The sequence below is a fragment of the Talpa occidentalis genome, unplaced genomic scaffold (genome assembly GCF_014898055.3).
Source record: "Talpa occidentalis isolate TD23 unplaced genomic scaffold, MPIMG_talOcc4v2.1 talOcc4.6, whole genome shotgun sequence".
Classification (NCBI taxonomy): domain Eukaryota; kingdom Metazoa; phylum Chordata; class Mammalia; order Eulipotyphla; family Talpidae; genus Talpa; species Talpa occidentalis.
Genome location: NW_023604972.1, coordinates 95,392,190 through 95,415,668, shown reverse-complemented (window position 1 = coordinate 95,415,668; position 23,479 = coordinate 95,392,190). Strand labels below are relative to the sequence as shown.

The 23,479-nt window shown below is 34.5% G+C and overlaps 1 protein-coding gene across 5 annotated transcripts in view; it reads left to right on the top strand.

The window, feature by feature from the left end:
* SSBP2 (single stranded DNA binding protein 2) overlaps positions 1-23,479 on the top strand; it is a 258,475-nt gene that overhangs the window by 100,448 nt on the left and 134,548 nt on the right. The window lies entirely within an intron of this gene.

Genomic DNA, 23,479 nt, shown 5'->3' with positions numbered 1-23,479 from the left:
AAAGTATCATAAGCTTAAATATCCCCTTTACTAAATTCAGTTTTACAAATAAAATGTAATGTAAATTAAAGGAAATATAGGAGAGCAAAAGATTCTGTGAAAAATGAAAATGTAATTTTTTAAAAAATTCTTAAGGAAAGGCAGTGGACTGTCTTTGGCTAAGTTATGTACATTGAACATATATGAATTGTGAGAATTGACGGTATCCAGGAATAGAATTGTACAAAAAGTAGGGAAAAAATTTATGAATAGTGAAAATATTCCTAGGGCTGGAAAAAAATATTTGCAGAACTGACTGTAAAAGGTACCCAGATTGAGTTTGGGATAGAGGAAATTCAGTTTGCTTGGTTGTGGGGAAGTGGAGTTGGGGGTGGAGCCTGAGGAAATATCTGACACTAAGTACTGAAAATGTAACCATCAGGTTCTTGTTTTATTGGTAGAATGGAATCATCATTCTGTGTAGATGGCCTTAAAAACCAAAACCAGGGCTCAAAAGGGAAAAAGATCTTGGGCCTCCAAAGGGAAATACTTCAGTCTTAGAATGAAGGGTAGAAATAACCAGAAGAATTATAACCCCAGAAGCAGCGCAGAGAAGAGATTGCAGACTTAAGAGAAGTGAAAATGTTGGGCTTCTGGCAGGGACTGTATAATACTTTAACCATGTACTAAACTGATTAAGATGAGATTGCTCGTGGTCACCTCATCTGATATTGATTGTACTCATAAAGCTTGTTATGTACTAAATAGTGGCTCTTGGGGACAAGTGAGTGAAAGGGATGCTACTGCACATAAAGAAAAAGTAGAGAAGTGGCAGATAAGGCAGGACCGGGGACACAGTGTTTATAGCTAAACAATCTCATTTTCCTTTTTTCCCTTGGGTGGTGGCAGAAAGTAAAGGAGAGGCCCAATCATGAATAGTGTAAGGGTCTGACTAGAGTGGGCCACCCCATCTCATCTGTCTTTTTACACTAAGAAAAACTTGCTTAGCTTAGATTTAGCCTGCCAGACATTGAAAAGATTTCTTAGTATCCACTGATTTTGACAACTAGATGGTCATTGTTCTGAAGAATATACAATACTCATTATATATATATATGTATATATATATATATATAATATATAATACTCTGCACTTTAAGAAAGTAATTTAAATGCTTTTTCCAAATTCCACTGCATAGATACATTCCACTGTGCACCATGGAGAGCTTATAATTTAGCATCTCTCTTAGAAGCATTTGATAAATTATTATTGTCTTTGTCACAGCTGTCATCATCATCATCATTTTGCACTCAAGGCACTTTCAATATTTCAGAGTATTCATACTAATTAGCTTTCAAAACCTACTATTTCAGAGTTTTGAAAATGAGGATTGGCCAGAGGTAGGAGTGAAATTAGAAGAGATTTTAAAGGAATAACTCCTTACTATGTAATTTTGTCCTGAGAAAATATGGTTTAGAAAAAATTTCAGTATTTGGTTGGTATAGTTCGTTGTGAATGTTATCACATGTTTTATCAAGATGTTTAATAATTTTATCTTAAATATTATTTTTAAGAAATTTTACTTAAATGACATTTTTGTTATCTTTAAAACATTCATATGCAGTGGTGCTGCATCTCCAAATTTTTATTAAAATAGAGGTTAATGGAAGGTAGAGCTTGACATACATGTAATAATATATTAAATGGACTTTTAGAATTGTATTTGTTTCTTGTAGTATACTTGGATGGTAACAGTGTTTAGATGTTTAGATGTATAAATGGCCTGAATTTTTCATATAATTTCTGAATGATGAACATAATTTATATTTAAAATGTAGATATAGAAGTTTGAAAGACTCGGAAGAAAATGGGAAACAGAAACAAGATTTTGGCAAAATTCTAGAATTCTAGAGTATATTATGGAACCATTTCTATAATAATTAATATGTAAACCTACTGAATTTCAAGGTAGTTCTCAAGGAAACATTCTGAAAAATATTTTCATCAATAACATTATAGTAAAATAAAAACTGCTATATAAATTTTGGTACCTTTAAAAAGTTATTTTATAGTCCCATTTATCTGTAAGATTGAATGCACAATGAAAGATAAAGTGCTGTTTTGAAGAAATAGTGGAGTGATAATAAGGCATTAATAATGAATAATCCTTTTAATTAAAATATAGACTAAAATGTTAAAAATTATTTTTGCTTGGAATTGGGGTTATGTATAATTTTTACTTTTTCTATAAATATTTCTGAAATTTCCAAATATCTACAGAAAATTAGTTTTATATTCATAACATTTGCTTTAAAAAAGATTACATTTAAGTAACTTTCAATCTCTCTCCTGAAATTAGGAAATAAAAACTTTAGTAAAATAAAATTTAAGCTTGAAGTGGTTATATTTCATATCCCCATGTCACTTGCATGGGTGTTTACCATGTCTCAAATGTGCATGTATTAAGAGAGAGCTCTATAAACTAAATAGCTGCAATTGTGAGCCATTCTATAATTTTAAATAACTTTCTTTAGGTAATTATTTTCCCAGAAATATCTTTGACTTTTGGTTTTTAATTTTTTTTGGTTTGTATGCTGACTGTTACCTCTTTAGACTATGGATTTTTGTTACTTTATTACTTTATTTTCCAAATGATTATAGATGCAGTGTCAGTTTCCTTTTTCTCAAAACATTCTGTCCATACTTATTGTGAGAAAAAGGGGAGAAAATATTTAAGATAAGTAATCCTTGATCTTGCATTTATATTTTAAAATATATTAGTTATTTAGCATCTATAGTCAATGCTAAGTATAAAATAATATTTAGAAATAGTTAATAATGTATTAAGAATGCACTTTTGGATGACAAAGCTACCTAAAATTCAAAATGATTCTGTACAAGTCAGGATAATGGCTCCTTACCAGAGGTAGGCTTGTTTATGATTGGATGGAACTCAGGAAGTGGCTTCTGAGATGGTTGACAGTGTTCTTTTTCCTGACCACAGAGGTGGTATTTTACAATAACAATGTGTTTGCTTTATAATAGCTCATAATGTTATACATTCGTGTGTGGGGGGTGTGTGTGTGTGTATGTATATGTACACATATACATAAATATGCAAACAAAATTTTAAAAACAAAGTTAAGATAATTAACTTTAGAAAAAGAATATACACAATTGTTTCTAATGTATTTCCAGGTATTGCTGTTATTCTTCCCTGAGGAATAATGGCAGGATATCTAGGAATGATCTCCACTCAACTCTTTCTTCTCTGTTATGACAGATACTATGATGTATGTCTGTCTAGCTGATGATTTTCTAGGGGGGGAGTGGAGAATAGATCTGAAAGGAAAATTCATTCATAAGAAAATGTAGAGATTTTACTGTTTATTTTTATTTTATTTTTTTAAAGATTGATTTATTTATACAAGCACTGTGTACAGTCAGAAGCGCAGGAGGGTGAGAGAATTCACCAGAGCCAGAGCGGAAAGCAGAGCAGGCAGAAGGACCAAAGTACACTGCTGAGGGGAGCAGTGGGCGGCAGGAGAGGTCTGCGCGCCATGTGGGACCCTCGCGGGTGGCCGGGGATAGAACCGGTGCTGTAGAGGCTGCGAGCAGCTTTGCAGCCCAACGCTCAACTGCTGCGCCACCAGGGGAGGCCCAGATTTTACTGTTTAACAATTATTTTGACACATGGCTGGGAGATAACTAGTCTAGGTTAGCCTGGTTATTTTTCCTGGGTGAAAACTAGAGTCATATGAGCTATAAATTATTATTCTGTACTATAATACCATCATTTAAAGTAAACCCACATGTCAAGTGATTAAAGATAATTTGCACTAACATGAAGTTTACTGGACAAACTTTTATTTTCTCACCATTAGTGTATTTTTATTTTACGATGAAATCACAGGTCTATGCTTTTATATAGATTCAAAATTTACTATTTTTCTGCTGTAACATAACAGAATTGTTATATTTAACAGATTATTTTTATTTCATTTTTTAAGTATTTAGGAAAAATATATACAACTTAACTTTTTTTAAAAAAAGATTTATGCATATAAGAACTGGGGTGTAGGCCAGATGTGCGGGGTTGGCAGAGTGAGAGGATTCACCAGAGACAGAGTGGGGGCAGAACAGGTGGATTGACTAAAATACCGATAGCTTCATAGTTCTGAGACTTAACCCCTTGCGCCACCAGGGAGGCCCTACAACTTAACTTTTAATCAAAAGTCTTACAGTGATAATAATTTTAGTACTTTGTTATGAAAGGAAGATTCCTTACTTGTCCTAAAACAAGATAGAGACAAAATATATTATTGCTTTAGCATGATGGTAATGAAATTACATTATTACAATGAGCTTTTTAGGAATAGAGAATCAGATTCATTCTTCCCAAGGGTCTATCAAATAATAGATATTCAATAAATACTACCAGAACATGGCAGTCTTTTAGCTGGGAATGGAAATGTTTCACATCATTCAGATGTTCAGGCTTGAGTCAGAATTATTGAAAACCTGACTGATTTTTATATTCTTGCCTAAGAGTGTTTATAACACTTAAAATGGTTTTTGTTACAGGCTTGTAGTGATGGGATGCATTTTAAAATGATATATAGACACATAATACTATCCAAATTAAATCATAGGAGAACATTTTCACTTACACTACATGAAGATTTTTTTTACAAATAATCATACATGGTTCAGAAAATACTTGTGTAGAAACTACTTCAGAGAGTTAGGTGCATTCTTTGCTATGATCCTGTAACATCCTTTGTGTATCTCCTTAATACCCCTGTTTGTTAGGTTTTTGTAATGGAATGTTTTCTGTAATAATTTCTGCACTTTCTTGGGGAACAGTCTTTTGTCTTCTTTATATTTTTCATCCCCTGTGCCCAGCATGGTGCCAAATGAGATGTTCAATCACTTTCAGTGTTTATGAAAACGAATGATTAAATGTGAAAATCTAATGAGTATGTCATTTATTCAATGTAACTAGATCTGTAGTTTCAGGAAGGTCATTTAATGATAGTTCTTAAAAAGAACCATTATATCCTTTTCTTTTTTTTTTCTTATTTGTGGATTTAAAAAATATATATATTTTTTATATTCCCCATACAATTGCAACCCCCTATATCCTTTTTTCTTTCAAAGGAATTGCAGCTTCTCAGGATCATTCTGAATATTAAAATGGATGTTAATGGCGCGCACAAGTTAACCTTTCTCCAGTTTGCTCTAAATATTTTATAAAATTAATTTTGAAGTAAACATATACAAAAAGAGTCAAATCAACTGTATGGTGAAAGATAGAATCACAATAGGTAAACCTAACAGATGTTGATTTATAATGTATACCTGAAACCTATGTATAAGTCAGTGTTATTGTAATTGTTTTTAAAAAATAGAATTACATTTATAAATCTGTATTAAAAAGTATAGAGAATTCCAAAATGCAAAAAATAATTAAAATATAGTAAAAAATAGAAATTATATGTAGAAGAGAAATCCAGAAGTGTTATCTGGGAAGAATCCCAGCCTCAGAGGTTTGCAGAGCATAACCTGACCATAAAGCAGATAACTAGGTTAGCAAGGTAGCTTCCCATAGCAGCCTGGCTCCTTCAAGGGAAGGAGAAAGGCAAATCACAGGCAGGTAGTTTATAACTCAAAATGCAGCCAGCACCAGGAGCATCAGCATAACTGTTATGCATCAGCATAACTGTTATGCTGATGCCCCTGGCCCCAAGTGCCCAGGGAAACCCCACAGGACCAGATGGATGCTATGCACACAGTGGGTTGTGCTGCCGGTGAGGAACACGAGGCCAAGGAGTCAGCACTTTCTGAGCAAGTTGTAAGCATGTGGGCACTGACAGCAAGCCAGCCCCATTTCCAGGAGACGAGCAGTTACAAGTCACACTGTGATCACTATGACTACTTTACTGCCTCTGACTCCTGTATGACTTATTATATAAACTGCTCCCTATCAAGAAACAAAATAGTAATGTGATGCACTCAGTGAGAACATGCAGGGAAGCCCAGGAGCCTTGGAGGCCTGGCGCTCCCCAGAAGGGCTATAGTCAATACCCTCTTAATATCCAGAATGATGTCATATTTAGAATGATGTTTACCTGCTAAGATTTATCTTCTAAGGTATTTATATTTAAGATATTTTAAACTGCTTCTTTTATTGAAATAATTAATCACAGTGTATGATTGAGAGGTTAGCGGTTCCTCTCATCAGGTACATGTCACTACACCAAACCCACCACCAAAGCATCCATAATCCGCTGTACCCCCTTCCCACTCGCTCATCATCCCCCGCCCTACCCCACTGGTAACCTCAGTTCTTCTTTTACTCACTTTGTATTTGAAAACAAATTTAGATACAACAGCAACTGGTAAAGACAAAACAAGTGAATGAAAGCAGTGAGCAGAGGTTTTCTGTCTCGGGAGGCACTGCACTGGGAAATGTGCAGTGAGCAAACATATATGCAACTCCTGCTCTCATGGGTTTACCATCTAGCAAAAGAGAACTTTACCCAAGAAGTTTGAATATAAAATAGTACAATTTTTTATATATATTTAGATTTTGACATATAATGGGCATAGTAAATAAATGCTCAAACAAATGAACATTTTGGGCTGTAATTCTTAAACACTCCATGTAAGCTAGATTTCTTAATAGGCTGGGAACAAATAAAGTTACATTAAAAATCCATTAAGATGATTAAAACTGCTGAAAGTATTTATCAGTGTCTGTCAGTCAATATTTATGTCGTCGTTCACCTCAACAGAGAAGGGCATAATGAAATTCGTTATTTGTCCTATCCTTTGTTTCTATCCTTGTTTTCCTTTCCTGTAGGATCCAGCTTAATTTATTTTGCCGTATATAAGCCTTATAAACAACCTTATTTTCTTTCTAGCATAAGGTATTTTTGTAATTTTGTTTCTGTATAAGCTATGTTGATTTGAAGATGTGCAATTGCCACTTTATCTATGGGATGTGTGTGTGTGTCTATTTCCAGCTTGTCATTTGGGCCTAGAATTGCTTCTGGGTGAATTCTAAGTACTGCTAATAACTGTATTAGCTATTTTTTATACTTCTTTTGATCTTGAGATTTTCTGTAGGGCACTATATTATTTCAGTCATTCAATGGGAAACATGAATAAAGAGAGGCAATCAGGTAAATGATAAAGTATTGTGGAAGAATTCTACTTTTAAAATCTTTTGTAGCATTATAAAGACATTATGAAATCCATAAAGAAATGAATGTGAGGGCCTGAATAGGAATGAGATTAAACAGGATGGCTTTATTTAAAATTTGATTCATTGGTGAAAATAATATATATTCTTCAAACTATGTATTTTCAAGAAATTTCATCATAAGCCCCCCCTACTGTTAAATTAACTTTTATTAAAATCTAACTTCTGCTGAATGTGAAACAATGAATATAGGTAGACCTTTTTCTTTACTGTTTTTGATAATGATGTTGCACTGCCTTTATGTTGCCAATACAAAAAACAGTAATACAAAAAGGAATATGATACTTCTCCAAAAATAGCATGTTTCTAACTTACTATTATAGAGTGATATGAAATTTATAAATTTAAAAGTCATGTAAGTCATATTGTATTTTTTAAAGGAAAAGTAAAATATATCTAAACACCTTAATTTGTAGAGTCATATATCTGTAGGCACTTTATTTTTTATATATTGTAGAAAGTAATTTAAAATGATTGTATTTTCACAACTTAGAAAAGTGATAATCTCTTGTTTTTATTTCTTTTCCTTTCGATTTGAGGGAAAGAAACTAAAAATATTGGTAAAGCTGTTATTTCACTTATCCCAACCCACAGTTTTCAGTTTTTTTTTTTTTTTGAGGGGTTTATAGAGCTTTTTAAAGTAAGTGCCTCATAATTTAACAATATATATTCAGAGTTTACACAATAGCTAGTCAAGAAATAGCAAGTAGGGCTATAATGATGTGACACTATTTTTTACTAATAACATTTGATTGCATTTATTTTGAGTGTTAAGCTAGTCTTTATCCCATGTGTTTTTGGCCTAATACTTTCCTCACCTATCTCTTGAGATTAAAACCATAAAAACTATAATACAAGGAATTATTTGCTGCCAGCCATAGCAGATAGATATTATCAGAGCCCAGAGCTTAGGAGCTAACTTTTGAGCTCTCTTGAAGGGAAGTCTCAGAATATCTAGAAAAAGTGGTGTAGATATCTTAAAGGTGGATTTAGGATTTTTCTAACCAAAGTCAAGCCACTTTAAAGTGTATCTGATCATTGTTAAAACATCTAGATTTTTTTTAAAAAAGGGTATACGATTACAAACAAATTAATTGTAAGCAAGGTTATCAGTGAGGGAAATAATTCTGATAGATATAACTTAGGATCATTCTTTTATCGTTTCTTTATTAACTCTCTTTTGAGAGCCCACTTAAGTACAGGTTACTTTGATGGAGGCTATGGCAGGGGCAAACATTTAAAAACTTTACTCCTTCTAGTGGTTCATAATCTGTTTGGCAAGGTATATGAGCTGTATAACGTGAGTTATTGCTACAACTATATTATATAGATAATAACTTATATTGTGTGAGTTTAGACATGGTGGATGTGCTTTAGCTTCTTAGTAATGACAATGATTTTATATAACAGAGCACCTAACTGATGCTGGAACAATGTAAGGTATATTTAAGGAACACTAAGCAGAGCCAGTTGACTAGTGGGGAAAAGTCAAATACAGGATGAAAGCTTAACTAATGCTAGAATTATGAAAAAAATTATAAAGACACTGTGAAACTTTCCTTCCAGTATTCATGCTGACTTCTTGGACTCTTGAAAATACAATGGAAGGAAGGGAGAGAACACCTTACAAGGCACTTGACCCCCTTCTGTTATATTCAGAGTTCTCACTCCTTCCCAATTCCTTCAGTTTTCTCTAAGGGGAATCTTTAGTTAACAAGTTAACCAAGCCATAAATAAATATTTATTTATCCCCTTTATTGTTCTCCTTTATCTCCAACTGGTTATCCAAGCCTATCAATTCCCTTGCCTAAACATTTCTTATACATGTCTTCTCCTCTCTAATCCACTGAAATGCTTTAGTTCAAGGCTTCATTATGTTCCAACAGCATTACAACAGCTCTTTCTGTACCTGCCTCCCCTCTGCCCGCTCTGGGTTGAAGCACTGTTGTTCAAGGATTCTTGGTAAAATTCCTGAGTAAGCAACTCACTCTTCCTAAAAAAAAAAAAAAAATCTTTTGTGTCTTTACAGTGTCAGGAATCCAAAACAGTGCAAAAGCTTAAAAATTTGAAAACTCCTTATTTGATGAAACCTAGTTATTTTATCTATCAGGAACCTGTTATCCAGAGAAGATTATGTCATTGTTTAAAAACTGATTTGAGGAAATCCCAGATTTTCTTAACTTTCATTGTTCTGCCTGAAACATACAGTGATCTTTTGAGCGTATTTTACGAACAACAAATTATATTTTGGACAGTTGATCTGGGGGGATTGTGTACCAGGAACTGAAGAGAAAGGGTTAAAAGCAAAGATTATGAAGAGGCTCTTCTGATAGTCTTAATATCAGCTGAAAACCTTCTAATTAGGGTGTGGCAATTGAAAATGAAGAATGAAAATAAAGAATAAAGATCAGATTATCTAGTTGTAAGGACTGAGGGCGAGAGAAAAATTATTAGATAGTTTGTAGTTGACATGACTGATCAACTGAGACTTGTGATACCATTAGAAAAACCTGAAAATTGGTAGGAAGAACATAGAAAAAGTAAGTTTGGTAGGAGTGGGATAGTTAATGAGACAGTAAGGGTTAAAGCAAGAATTGAGGAGTGGGGATAGAAATTAAAAAAAAAAAAAGGTTCACATTAGGTGAGTAAAAGGATGGAAGTGCCATGCCTAGTGAAATAAGCCAGAAGGAAAAAGGAAAATATTGAATGGTTTCACTATACTCCATAGGGGACCCAAATAAGGGATCAGGGAAAAAAAACCCAATAATAAAACAAAACTAGCAGGCAACCATAATTAAGAGATTCTGCGAGGGAGGGGGAAGAAAAGGAATCAAAACAGGGGAGAGAAGAGCACAGGGACTATGGTGATGATTCATGGGTGAACTGGTGGTGGGAATTTTATGGGGAATACACAATGATGTAAAGGATATAAATATTAAAAAAAGACTGGGACCGATACAACACAATAAATGCTTATCATGCTAGCTGGACAGACTTAAATCACATGACTGGTATGTTCTCTAACAGCAGAATTCCCAAATCTGTTCACTATTTCAAGATGCTTCCAACTTGAACTCTATACCGTAGGGCAACTAATGAAATTTGTTTGGTGTTAATGTACTATCTTGAGTTTCTAAGATATTTAAAAGCAGTTTATGGTTTTTTTAAGATTTGAGATTCAAACTATGTCAATGCCTGAATGACTTTTATATGCCACAATTTCATTTTAGAAAGCAGTCATGTATTGTATAGGGAGGAAGTAGATTCAAATTTAGGAGGAAAACTAAATAGACTTAAATGACCCATGACTTCTTCCAGAAGTTTTTGAAACTTAGATTTATAGGTAGGGAAATCTCAATATATTAGCTATCCTTCTTCATTGTGGCTTTGTTTTACCAAGAACACACTGAATTGCCTGTGAAGTAAAGAGCCATGAAAAAATCCTCATACCTTAGAGAGATAAGCCTATGTAGACCATATATCATGTTCAGTTGGGTAAGTTACTTGTACTTAATTCATCACTGATGTTTGATGAAAACATGTACATGTATGTTCTTTAGGCATGCTATTTCGCAATGTGCCCCACTTCTGTGGGACCATAGTTCTATTCTTATGTGATCCATTCACTATTCCTTCTTGCTTTCCTTTGAATATTACCTTATTGCTTCTCAGCTTGTCTTAATCTCTTGTCCTCATCGTTATACTTCCTTTGTTAGCCCCAAGATAGATATGAAAGGAGAAAATAAAGGAAAATATGTCGGGGCCTCCCCGGTGGCACAGCAGTTGAGCGCTGGGTTGCGAAGCTGCCCGCAGCCTTTGCAGTGCCGGTTTGATCCCCGGCTGCTCCCCGGCCACCGGAGGAGGGTCCCACATGGCGCACAGACCTCTCCTGCCGCGCCCGCTGCTCCCCTCAGCAGTGTACTTCGGTCCTTCTGCCTGTTCTGCTCTCCGCTCTGGCTCTGGTGAATTCTCTCACCCTCCCGCGCTTCTGACTGTACCCAGTGCTTGTATAAATAAATAAATCTTTAAAAAACAAAAAAGGAAAATATATCGGAGATGAAGCCATATTATAATTTTTACTATGGACAAAAACCCAGATACTTAAAGGAAATAGAAAAATCTTTAGCTATCAAAATGACTTCTGTATTGTTTATAATAATACACCTAAATTTAAAAGGTACTAGAAATTATGGGCATATTTTCCATATGCAAATCTTTTATATATAACTACATAAACTAACTTCCTTCCCTTTTCCTTTAACTCGGAATATTTTGTAAAACAACATTGGGAGCTTAGTGTAAGTTAATCTGTCTGGAGACCTTTTCCTTATAGGCCACTACCTATATATTATCTTTTCCAGACTATGAATCTAATCTTGGATCTTTTCATTTTCTTTCACTTTTTCCTCCCACAAGACCTCCTCCTTTATGTGTAACATTTTAATTTCATTCATCACAGAGACTTATAGGTTAAAAAAAAAAAAACCCACTGGGTATTTTGCTGAGAATTAGAACTCTCAACAAGATCTTATGTTTGAACTACAAATGGAACTTACCTAGTTTTTTTATTCCCACAATCAGATTCCTGATTTCTGTATTTAAGGGGTAAAAAGGAAAATGGAGTGGGTAGGACAGTGTAAGTTTCTTACTTGGGAATCCTTCTTACCTAACTCCTAATTTGATTGAATAATAGCTCAAGTTTCTTCAAGTTCAGAAAAAGACAGGATTAAGCTGGTACGACTGCTAAGTCTTTTAAAACTTGTGATGTCCTTGGAAGCCTCTTTACTTTCTAAGTGTTCTCTAGGAAGGGCACAGTGAATAAGAGGGAACTTTCTTAACTGACCCTCAGAGGTTTTCCTCCTGGCTTTTCAGCTGCCTTTTACTGCTTAATTTTCCATTGGCTTGTTCACTTGCTGAGACTTTCAAGCTACTCTTCCTTTGAAAGAAACTAGGTTTTTGTGTTCCCAGTGAGTGGGGTTTGTTTCTTAAGTGCCAGTGAGGTTTAATGGCAGGTGTTATTGAGGGAATCTTTCTGCCTTTATTACTAGATCCCTTCAGTTGCTCTTAGCCAGCAAGACAGAATTTTTAAAACTACATCAGTAATTTTATCTGAAATAAGAGTCAGTGGTGTTTTTTTCTTATGTTAGGAAGTTTAAGAAGTGGTAATCATATATAGCTTTCTGTAATTAAAATGTAAAAATAGTTCTCATGGGCTATTAGTATCTGTCCAGAACAAATAGCATCTGTTGCTTACCTTATTCCTGTCGAAAGACTAACCATAAAGTTATTTAGGACTTATTTATTTAACTTAGATTTTTAAAAAAGAAATTTAGAAGTTTTTGATAAGTTGAACTGAGATTTCCATATTTATACTGATAATGGAAGTTAAACATCTAAAGCAAAATAAGAGGTCTTGCCATTAAATGTTTGAAGTGAGAAAACAGCATTTTTTTTGCTTGAGTAAACTATAGCTAGCTAGATATTTCTCTACAGGTGCCACCAAGGATAAGAACATAAGAATTGTCTCTCTGTTGGGAGGAGTCAATGAACTGAATCAGAGTTAAAACAAATTTGTAAGAGTAAACAATACTTACGGGTTTTTTATTTTTTTGTGGTTTTCAGAAGAGGGAGTTTTTAAAAATTCCTAGGATCACCTTTTAAAATAAAGAACAAGAAATACAAATTTTATTTAAAATATTTTTTGAAGATTCAGTTCTATATAGTGAACAATTAAAGAGAGAAAGAGCGGGAATCAAGAGATAAGACCTTGATATTTTAGGAAAGTTCTGAAAGTCAGACATCATATATTAAACTAGTAGCCTAGTGAGGAAAAATATAATCATTTAATAAATACATAGATGAATATTGATCAACTGTATTAGAAATACTTAATTCTTTTTGAGTTCTTAGTATCTCTTCATTTTAAATGGAGAAAAGGTGCTCTTTAATTAAACTGGTCTGGAATATTAAATAAGTAAAAGTAAAAAGGTTAATTTTTATCACTTGACAGGTTGGAGGAGTTGCTTCTATATTTGTCAGATATTTTCATTTTCAGTAAAAAATGCAACCTTATTTATAACACATTGCCTGATCAGTGATATCAATGAAAAGATTTGATCATCAGGGTACATCAGTATGAACTATTTAAATTTTAAAGCAGTTCAGGGTTATTTTGTTTTGTATTATGAATTACAACAGTTAATTTTTAAGGCCTTGCCACCAATTTACCTAAAATTGAAATCATGTAGCCTTATGGCCAAATTGAGCTTATTCTGCTTATTAAAAATATAAGCAATACTATGCAAGCTAATGTACCATGTTTATATTTGACAAACATTTCACTAATTGAGTTTAATTTACCATACCTCTCTTCTGCCCTCAGGAGAAAGAGCAGAGAAAAGATTTTTTCCTGTGCCTGCTAATAATTTTTAGAAAGAAAAAGATAATTTGGAACTTGCTACCTACTAATCATTCCCAATAATTCTAGAAAGCACCCCACCCTTCATATTAAAGCTGCTTTTTTTCCTACTAACTTATTTGATGATGTAATAAGAATGAATCTAAATATATGAGAAATTCTTCTCAGTTTGAGTCAAGTGACTTAATTTTTTTTTTTTTTTGCTGTATAAATATACTGTGCAAAAACAGAAACATCACATTTTATGCTTTTGACCAATGAGGACATGCTGGAGATTTTACATAATAGTATCTTTTTCTGCTAAATCAATAAGGATTGTATTTCATATTCTAGGAAGTGTTTTTTAAAAGTGCATATATATTTAAACATTTTGCAATTGGTATGTATTTTGTAATCAATAAGAAAGCTTATGCCACGGTCTACTTATTTAGCAGTATTTCTCCTTTGTAATGATATGTATAATAATTGTTTTAAGATTAGTGACATCTTATTGATGGGTTATGGTCATGGTAGCTCTGCAGTCTTCTCTGGACTTGGGAAAATAGTAAATTAAATTTTTTTTAAATTGTGTATTTGTTATACTTTTTGCAGTGTTAATATTAGAGATTTGAACATATGTTTTTTTCATGTGCAGTGTTGTAACTGATTTTGAACAATAAGATATATTGTGTTTTCATCATCAGCCTCAAGTGTTGTTTGTGTCAGATGCTAACATTCAGAAGGACTGTCAGAGTCTTATTTGTATATGTTCATAATCCTTTTTAGGAGAGGCGCTAAAACTACTTTTATAAAATTTAATTAAAATATAGTAAGGATCAGTTTTTATCATCGCAAAAGGTGAGCCCAGTAACTAATTATGTTTTCCCTTTATTGAGGTAACATTGCTTTACAGCATGTTATAGTGTTACGGGATTAGGGGAATAGCAATCAAGATTTGTGTAATTTTCAAGTCTTAAGTTTTTCAGGAAATAATTTTAGCAGTTTTTATTGTTATCACTATAGTAGAGTTGTCATTAGTTGGAGGCTCAACTGTTTTCTTCTTGAGCTTGATCGATATTTTCATATTCATTGTGGCTTTTCACATTTTCCAAAGATGGGGATAGTATCTCCCATTCCACATACTTTCCTCCAGTGTGACCTTACCACTTCCCATCAAGAAGTGGAGTCCAGTTTCCTTTCTAGGCTGACCTAATGACTTACTTGTAATCAATAAGATGTGGTGAAAATGACGTTATGTGTACTTCAGAAGCAACATCGGTGCTTCTGCCCTGCTCTCTTGGAAAGATTGTTCTCTGGTCCTCGGGATGCTCCTTCTTAAAACTTAGTTACCATGCCATGGGAAGATTAGTGCCAACATCAACTGTCTGTTAACCAATTAGACTTTTGAGCTCAGATACCCCAAGCCTCAGCTGGTGAAAAAGCCCTAAGATATTTGAGTTTTCACAGTTGAGGCCAAGACATCATGGAGTAGCAGACAACGATTTCCACTGTTTGCTGTTTGAAGTCCCAAACTACAAAACTCATAAATAGAATAAAATAGTTGTTGTTCCTTCTATTTCTGACTTTTGGTAGTAGGCTATGCAGCATTATACCATTAACATAATTTAGTATCTCTAAGTGGGGTGCTACTGTAACAAAAACCTAAAGTATGCAGGACCAGCTGGTAGGTGGAGAAAAGTGCTCATGAAATCTGGAAGCAATTGTTGGAGACTGTTGGTAAGGGTTTGAAAGAAAGAAAGATGAATATATAATTTAAATCTGGAAACAAGAAGATTGTTATTATTTAGTGGCAGAAAATTTAGTAAAATTTCCACCAAGGGTAACAAGAAAAAGAGAAGTGTTTAATGAACTGAAGGATCTAGTGAAAACTTCATGAGGAATGTCCAAAGTGTTGTTAACTGTTTCTTTAGCTATATCTCATGATATATGAAGAGAGGTGCACTAAAAAGATTTTTTTTTTCCAAGCAGGCTTTTTTGAGAAGGGGCCTCAAAACAAAGATCAAATCCAGAGTGGAGTTAGGAGAATGTGGTCTCAGGGCAGAAAGGAAACTAAGGATTAATTCTAAGACCTTAAAAAAAAAAAGTTTGCATAAAAGGTTGCATAAGGTATAATTTTAAAGATCTTGGAAAGATTTGAGGTGACCCTCCATAGACTCTTTTAGATACACAGAAAGTGTCCAAGTATCTTAAGGACATGCCTCCTAGTCCCTCTCTGTTAAACAAAAAGGTTTCAAAGACTTCTCAGGGCTTCATCCCACAAAGCAGCCTTGCAGCCTAAGGTGAAGGACTATTTCAAAAAAATCTGTGGGTATGGCATTTGCCTGATTCAATGGATTTATAAATTGATAAATAAGAAACCCATGAAGTTTTTAAAAGGATTATATCAGCCTTTACTTGAAGAATTTAAACAACACAGAATGAAGAGACTTTTGGATCCCTAAACTTGTGTAGTCAGGAAAAAAAAAAGCCCTAGAAAAGTTCACAGTTGCAAACACAGACTTCTTTTTTTTTATGGAAAAGGAAGCATGACTCAGATAGTAGAACCAAGAAGCTACAGGATAGTGCCCAGATCCCGGGGATGTATGCCTACTGAGTAGTACTGGACTCTCATCAAGGTCATGGTTAAATATACCATACTGGATTTCAGAATTATTATGGACATTATTATTAAGCATTATTGTAACATTCATATGCCTCTTGCCACCCCCACCCCCACTTCTCTCTCCTTGCCTTCACATTTTTTAAAGGGAGTAGCTATTGTGATTATTGTATCCCTGAAAATTATGTATTTTGGATATGTAGAAGTAAGATGTTAAATTTCTTTAGTTCCTAGGTTTTCAGATTAGGAGGAATTGTACTCAAGGTGTGGGAATTGTACTCAAGGTGTAGTATTAAATAATCTCATTTGCATCTTGACCTCACTTAGATGATTAAATCCTGGGCTTCAAACTAATGCTGTAATTGGGAAGGAATTTGGGTGCTATGAGAAAAAGCCTGAGTATATCGTGTGTTGAGTGGATGTGAATTGGTGTGACCACAGAGTAAATTGAGCTAGATTGAGTCTTTAAGTTAAAAGTTTTCCTTTTAGATAACCATAGATTCATATGTAGTTGTAAACAATGATACAGAATTCCCATGTATTCTATACTTAGTTTCTCCCCCAATGGTAACTCTTTTAACACTCTAGTACAATAACTAAGTCTGATATCTAGCTGGACACATATAACCAGTACCTTGATCAGAGCTGGTTGTATTCACTGGGAGTTCATCTGTGGGTTCTGGGGGGTTGGATTTCCCCAGTTTTACTTGTATTCATTTGTGTGTCTGTACATGTGTATCTTAGTTTTGTGTGATTTTTATACGTATACGTCCACAAAGTCATCACTATAGTCAGGGTATAAACCAAAAGATTCTTCAGTTGCTCTTTTTTATCCACATCTCCTCCCCATCTTGTTCCTAACTCCTGTCTGACCTTTATTATAGTATTAGCTTACTTTATAGATATACTTTTAGAAAAAATGAATACATACTAAAAGCAGGATCATTTCATTAAACTGAATCTATGGAATTTACCAACAAAGACTTCATTTTAGAGATATAGAATGATTGACTTTTACAATTTAGAACTTATCTGTTAATAAAATTAATAACTATTATATTGATAAGGGCTACTACTTTCATTTAGCTTACGTTTTTCACTGCTGTCCAGATATGACTTAAAACGCTAATATAAGTATTTAGCTTGCACTAAGTGAGTGGTGTAGACAGATTAGGAAATGGTGTTGTGCCTTTTCCTTTTGCATTTTAAAAATGTTCAGCAAATATAGTCAAAGGTAACTAAATATGAAAAGTTATAAGGAAAGCACTCTTAATGATTTGCCTCTCTGATACTTAATATATATTCTACTGTATTTTTTTTTTGCTATGGTTAAAAAATAGATAAAATAATTTGTGAGGAATTTAGTGTTTTTAAAAAAATTTGTTACTAGTTATTTCTGGATTCTCCTTCCCATTTTCCTGTTTCTCTCATGTACTCAGCTTATTACTTACAATCTTTCCCTATGATTCTGAATTATTTATAACAATGCCAGAATTATTATGGAACATTGTTGTGAATTTTACTTTCTAACTAAGATATGTACAGGTCTTTAAGTTGTACTTCTTAAGTGTACAATATGGATTATTGTGAACCACAGATAAAAATACCTAAAAATTACTATCATGTGTAATTTCTTATTTCTGTCATCTAATCCATATTTTCTTTTATTTTAAAAATGCATTTATCTCATCTCAACCCTCTTTTTAAAATATTTTCTCTGCCTTTAATTAAAATTGTATTTATGGACCTTACCAGATTCAAACTTGGATGCTGAAAAGGCAGAAATAAAACAAGAGGCCCAGTACTGAAGGCGCTTTTGTCTAATAGTGGAGACAAGTCAACAGATGATTACAGAACAAGGTTCTCTGACAGATGAATAACATGGCATATACAGAAACACTGGGGGGTAGGCTTCAAACTTCACCTGCACAGATAAGAGACAGCTTTCAGGAGCTTAGAATTTGTTCACTTCCTGGGTACAGAAAAATTGAATTATTTCCCTCTGTCTCCCAACTACCTGTTATAGTGCCTAGAATATAGTTGGTCCTCAATACATATTTGATGATTGTTGAAAAGCAGAGATGTCTAGCTGAATTTCGAAAGGGTTTTGGAAAGAGTTGAGTGAGTAATTGAAAAAAGATTGTTCCAGACAGAGGGAGCAGCAATACAAAGGTTTTTTTGTCCTTGGTAAAATCCTCTTTTGAGCCAGAGATTGTCATACTTTATGAAGGGCAATCTCTCTCTTTCCCCACCCCCTCCAAAATATCAGCAAACTATATGACTATTATCTATTGTTTCTAAGCAAATTGCTACAAGGATCTGTGACCTCTCCAGGAAGTTAGACAATAAAACATGTAATATTTTTGAAATCTGTGATAAAAAGCCCTTCAAGTCTATTAGTAATGTTTGTTGTTAAAGACACTTTTATTATAGAATAGGAAAGGATAGAAACATGCTCTTTTCCATCTGGAAGAAATACTATTATATTGAATCACTATTGAAACTTTAGTGATATAAGGGGCATTATTAATCAACAATTTTTGGCTCTGGAAAAAGAAGTTGGGCATTCTTTATCTATCCCTCCTTCCTTAGAGGCTTAGTATAAGGTATCAGGCATTCAGGCACACCCTTTGCTATGCATTCCCAAATTCCAGTCCATTGTGGGGTTCTGGAGATGAGTTAGGACCTTTAGTCTCAAAAGAATGAGAGCAGTGGTAGTAGTATCAGATGATTGCTTAGCTCCACACATATCTGGAAATAAAGGCAGAGTCAGATTTTTTTTGCATTTTTGGTGGTTAAGATGTTAATAGTTTTTGTGATTAAGATTCAAAACAGGGTTTGGAACAGAGGTAAGCAGACTCCATATGTACATTGAAAGGGTTTCTTATATAGCTTGATATGGCCAGAACTAGACAAGTCTGAGACATGAGACTGGATCAAGAAACAGGGACCAATTAGGATTTTGAAGACTGGATTATATATATATTTTTTCCCCCCGCCCCGGGAAAATTGGAGATGACAAAGATTTTAACTTAAGAGAAGGAAGAACATGATCAGATTTGTGTTTTTAAAAAATTCACTCATATCAATATGTAGGGTTGACAGAGGAAGCAAAACTAGAAGTAGGGATGTAGACCTTTCGTCCACTTCCTGCATTTATGTAACAAAATCATCCCCCAGTAGTAATGGTGTAAAACTATTGTTTATTATATTCAAGGATTTCTTGATGAAGACATTGGCCACGGTGTAGTGGAGATGATGACTTATCTCTACTCTTTGAAATTTGATACCCCTGTAAAAGATACCATACTGTGGCGCTCTGTAGAGCAAATGATGATGAATTTGGTGTAACCTTATCATTGTTCCTCTGTATGTAAAATGTCTTTTTAAATCTGGATGCCTTCAAGATTAGGATTTGAAAATGTGTTTTTGTGCGATTTTTATTCTGCATTTTTTTCTTAGCAGGTTGGAGCTGTGTTTTGTTGTCTTTTATTAATTTTGAAAAATTCTTAGTTATTATATCTTTACATATTTTTCTGTCCTATTTTCTATTTTCCTTTCAGGTGTGTTAGACTGTTCCATTGCTCTTATATGGTGTGTTTTTTAATTCTCACTGTTTTCCTTTTTTTTTTTTTTTTGTGGGACCCTCGCCAGCAGCCAGGGAATGAACTGGCGCTGCAGAAGCTGCGGGCAGCCTCGCAGCCCAGCACTCAACTGCTGCACCACCAGGGGAGGCCCTAATTCTCACTGTTTCTTGTGCTTCAGTTTGAATACTCTTATTTTCAAGTTTACTGATATCTTCCTCACTGTGTTGAGTTTACCGATAAGTTTGTCAAAGGCAGCCTGCATCTCTTGTAACTATGTCTTTAATTTCTAGCATTTCTATTTGATTCTCTTTCATAGTTTCCATCTCTTTACTGAAACTTTCCCATTTGTTTATGCTAATTTGTTCCCATTTGTTCCCATTTGTTCATGCTTCCCATTTGTCCATCATTTCCATTGGAGCCTTTAACATGTTAATCAGCTGTTTTTAATTCTCTGATAATTCCAAAAACTTGGTCATACCAGTGTTTATCTTAGTTTCTTTGTTGGTTGATGGTGTGGCTTTTTTGCGTGTCTTTTTCATTGAAGGATAAACATTTTTATAAGATAAGAGAAAGTGGGCAAATTATTTGTGTAGAAATTGACATGCCTTTTCATTTTTTCTAGTTCTTTCATGTGTGGGGAGAACAATTGTTATTAATCTACTCAGGTTGAGCTGAGCTTGGGTTTTTTTTTTTGTTTGTTTGTTTCTTTAATATCAGTGCACTGCAGGCTACAAGGATTTTACCCAATATCTGATCTGACTTCAGCTCTAAGTCTTTGGCTTGCATCTGAGCTTAGAGAGCATTTCTTTTTGCTCTTCTTGCATTTCCACTAGAAGTTGACTGTTTTTACTTACACTTGATGCTTACCAGCCTTGTGGTATAGGACAGGGGTGACATTCTCTGTTGCTCTGATTCAGTCTCAGGTTAGGCAGGGGATGTTGCCTTGGATCTCAAAAGTGTCACCTTCTGACCCTGTCCTCTCCCAGTGGTAGATGATCACTAGCAGTCTTGGCTTAGGAAATTACCTCCCCACCCATGACTGCAAGGTGAAGGTTTTTTTTTTTTCCCTTCCTGTTCTTCACCCTCATCTCTAATGGGTCTGTTAGTCCTGAGAGGAACAATGAGTTTTGTTCTTCCTTCAGTGATTTAAGGGTTTTTGTTTCTTAGGGCAGCAGGGACTGAGTGGAGTGTGGTGCTTTTCTCATAGTAGTTGCTTTTCCTCTCCTCCAGGTCTGTTACCTAATGGAGGCTCTTTCCAGGCTCTTGCTTTCCCCAGTTTTTCTTGTGAACATCTTATGAGGTATATGGAGAAGAGTCTGTGAGTAGATGAGCATTCTCCTGATGTTTTTGACTTTCCAGGATTCTATATTCTCATGCTAGTTTGCCCTTAGCCTTAAGCAATTTGTTAGAAAATTTAACTGAGTTCTTAGCAGCTTGTATTTCTTCTGACATCTGCTTCAGGTAAACAGTTGCCTATGCCCTATTTCTCCTAGAGGTGACTGCCTTTATTTAAATGAGCTCTGTGATGGGGGGTGGTGTGGGGTAGAGGATGAGGGGGCCAAGAAAATTAGTGACTTTTGTAGATTAACTGACTTTTTTGAGGTAGGGTTGGGAGTGACACTCTTTCCAGCTTTCTACATCTTATTTGGAAAGCACAAGAGTATATATAATATATTCTTATATATAATATATAATAATATATATAATATAATATATAATAATATATAATAATAATATATATAATCACACTATCAAACTGTATCACTTATATACTTACTGGGTTGCACATTTGACTGGAAAGACCCATAATTCCCACTTTGATTTTCTTTCTGATAAATTCTTCTTGAAGTTATGGCTAGAGTTTGATCATTTTTCTTTGCAACACTTACCCTTCTACTCTAAACTTATCTGTAGAACAACTTATGGGAAAGAAAGTTTGTAATATACAGATGGGGAAAGGAAATCTCATTTTTGAGAATTAGAAAAATCTAAGTCCTGGTGTCAGCTCTTTTTTCACTAGTTGATTCATTTAGAATCATCACTCATGTAGCTCAACCTCTTTTTGTTTTTCACTTGTAAAAGCAGATTTTATTTCTTTTACAAGTTGTTGCAAGGCTCAAATGAGACATGCTGTATAAATAATCTGAAAAATGTAAGACCCTATCAAATTGTGATTTTTATTACCTTTCCCTATATACATTTATTTTTGCCAAGACTGAGTGAAATGACTGTAATCTCTGACTTCCTGTTTTGATTTATCATGCATCTAATTTGAACCTCTTATGCGCCACTTCATAGACTTCCTGTTTTTCTTTTGTGGCCAGAAATTTCTTACCTCCAAATATTGCTTTTTGTTTTAAAGATCCTTTTCACTTTATTAGTTGTTGATGTGAGAGTTTTATTTGCTACTGGTTATTTGTATTTATTAAGAGTTTATTTGCTACTGTTTGATTTTTTTTTTAATTCTCATTTTTTGATATATGGCCTTCATTTATTTTGTTTCAAATAAGTTGTAAAGTTTCTAGGCATTTCATGATTAAGTACTTAAAAGTACATTTCTCTGAAAAGAATCTCATTTATTCATAATTTTTTGAAATTTGGCTGACTCCATAACTGTTACAAGAAAGCTGAGCATTATGAACAAGGATTTACTAAGTTTTCATTCGCCTGAACTTTTTTTTTTAAAGATTTATTTATTTATGTATACAAGATCTGGGGTACAGGGCAGAAATGTGGGGGGTGAGAGGATTCACCAGAGACAGTGGGGAACAGAACAGGCAGATTGACCGAAGTACACTGCTGAGGGGAGCAGCGGGTGAGACAGGAGAGCTCTGCTGCGACATGTGGGTTGCTCCTTGGCCAGCCTGTGATCAAACCTGTGCCTCAGAGGCTGAGAAATGCTTCATGGTGTGGCGCCCAACCCCTTGTGCCACCAGAGAGGCCCTCACCTGAACTTTGGATGTCAATAACCACCCTCCATTGGGTCTTTGCAGTCTCGGTGTTCTGCACAGTTGTGGAGATGAACACAGACAACCGCGCTCGACATCTGCCCCTCTCTCCCTTTTCTTGGGAGTGTTATGCTCCAGATTTCCTTCCTTACCCTGGACTCTTTTACCAAGTCATTCTCAGTTTAGTCTCTTGCAACCAGTATTCCACCCCACCCCCTCATATGTGCACAGTGACATATTTAACTTCTTTTAAAAGTGTGGCTTAGTTTTTATGGCAAAATCATCCTCTTTTATTCATTCTTCCATGTACAAAAAACCTCACATGATCCTAATCAGAAGTGAGAAGAATCAAACTGTCACTAGTTTTCTTGTATTAGGATGAAGTATTCATACATTTAATGGAAATGAGACAGACTGTAGTTACAAACTGTGTCAGGGTTCCCTAAGGCAACTCCCAAATTCAGTGGTTTTTCTAGAAATATTCAGCATTTTGCCATACTCACTGCTATGATTTATTCCAGCAGAAATGAATACAGCAAAAAAAAAAAAAAAAGTTAGGGGATAAGACTAGAGGAAAAAAGAAGACGCTCACAGAGGGTTGGGAAGGAGGCAGCTTGGAGGAAACCAGTTGCAGAAACTTCCAAGGGTGCCTCCCAGTGGAGTTACACAGGATGCACTAA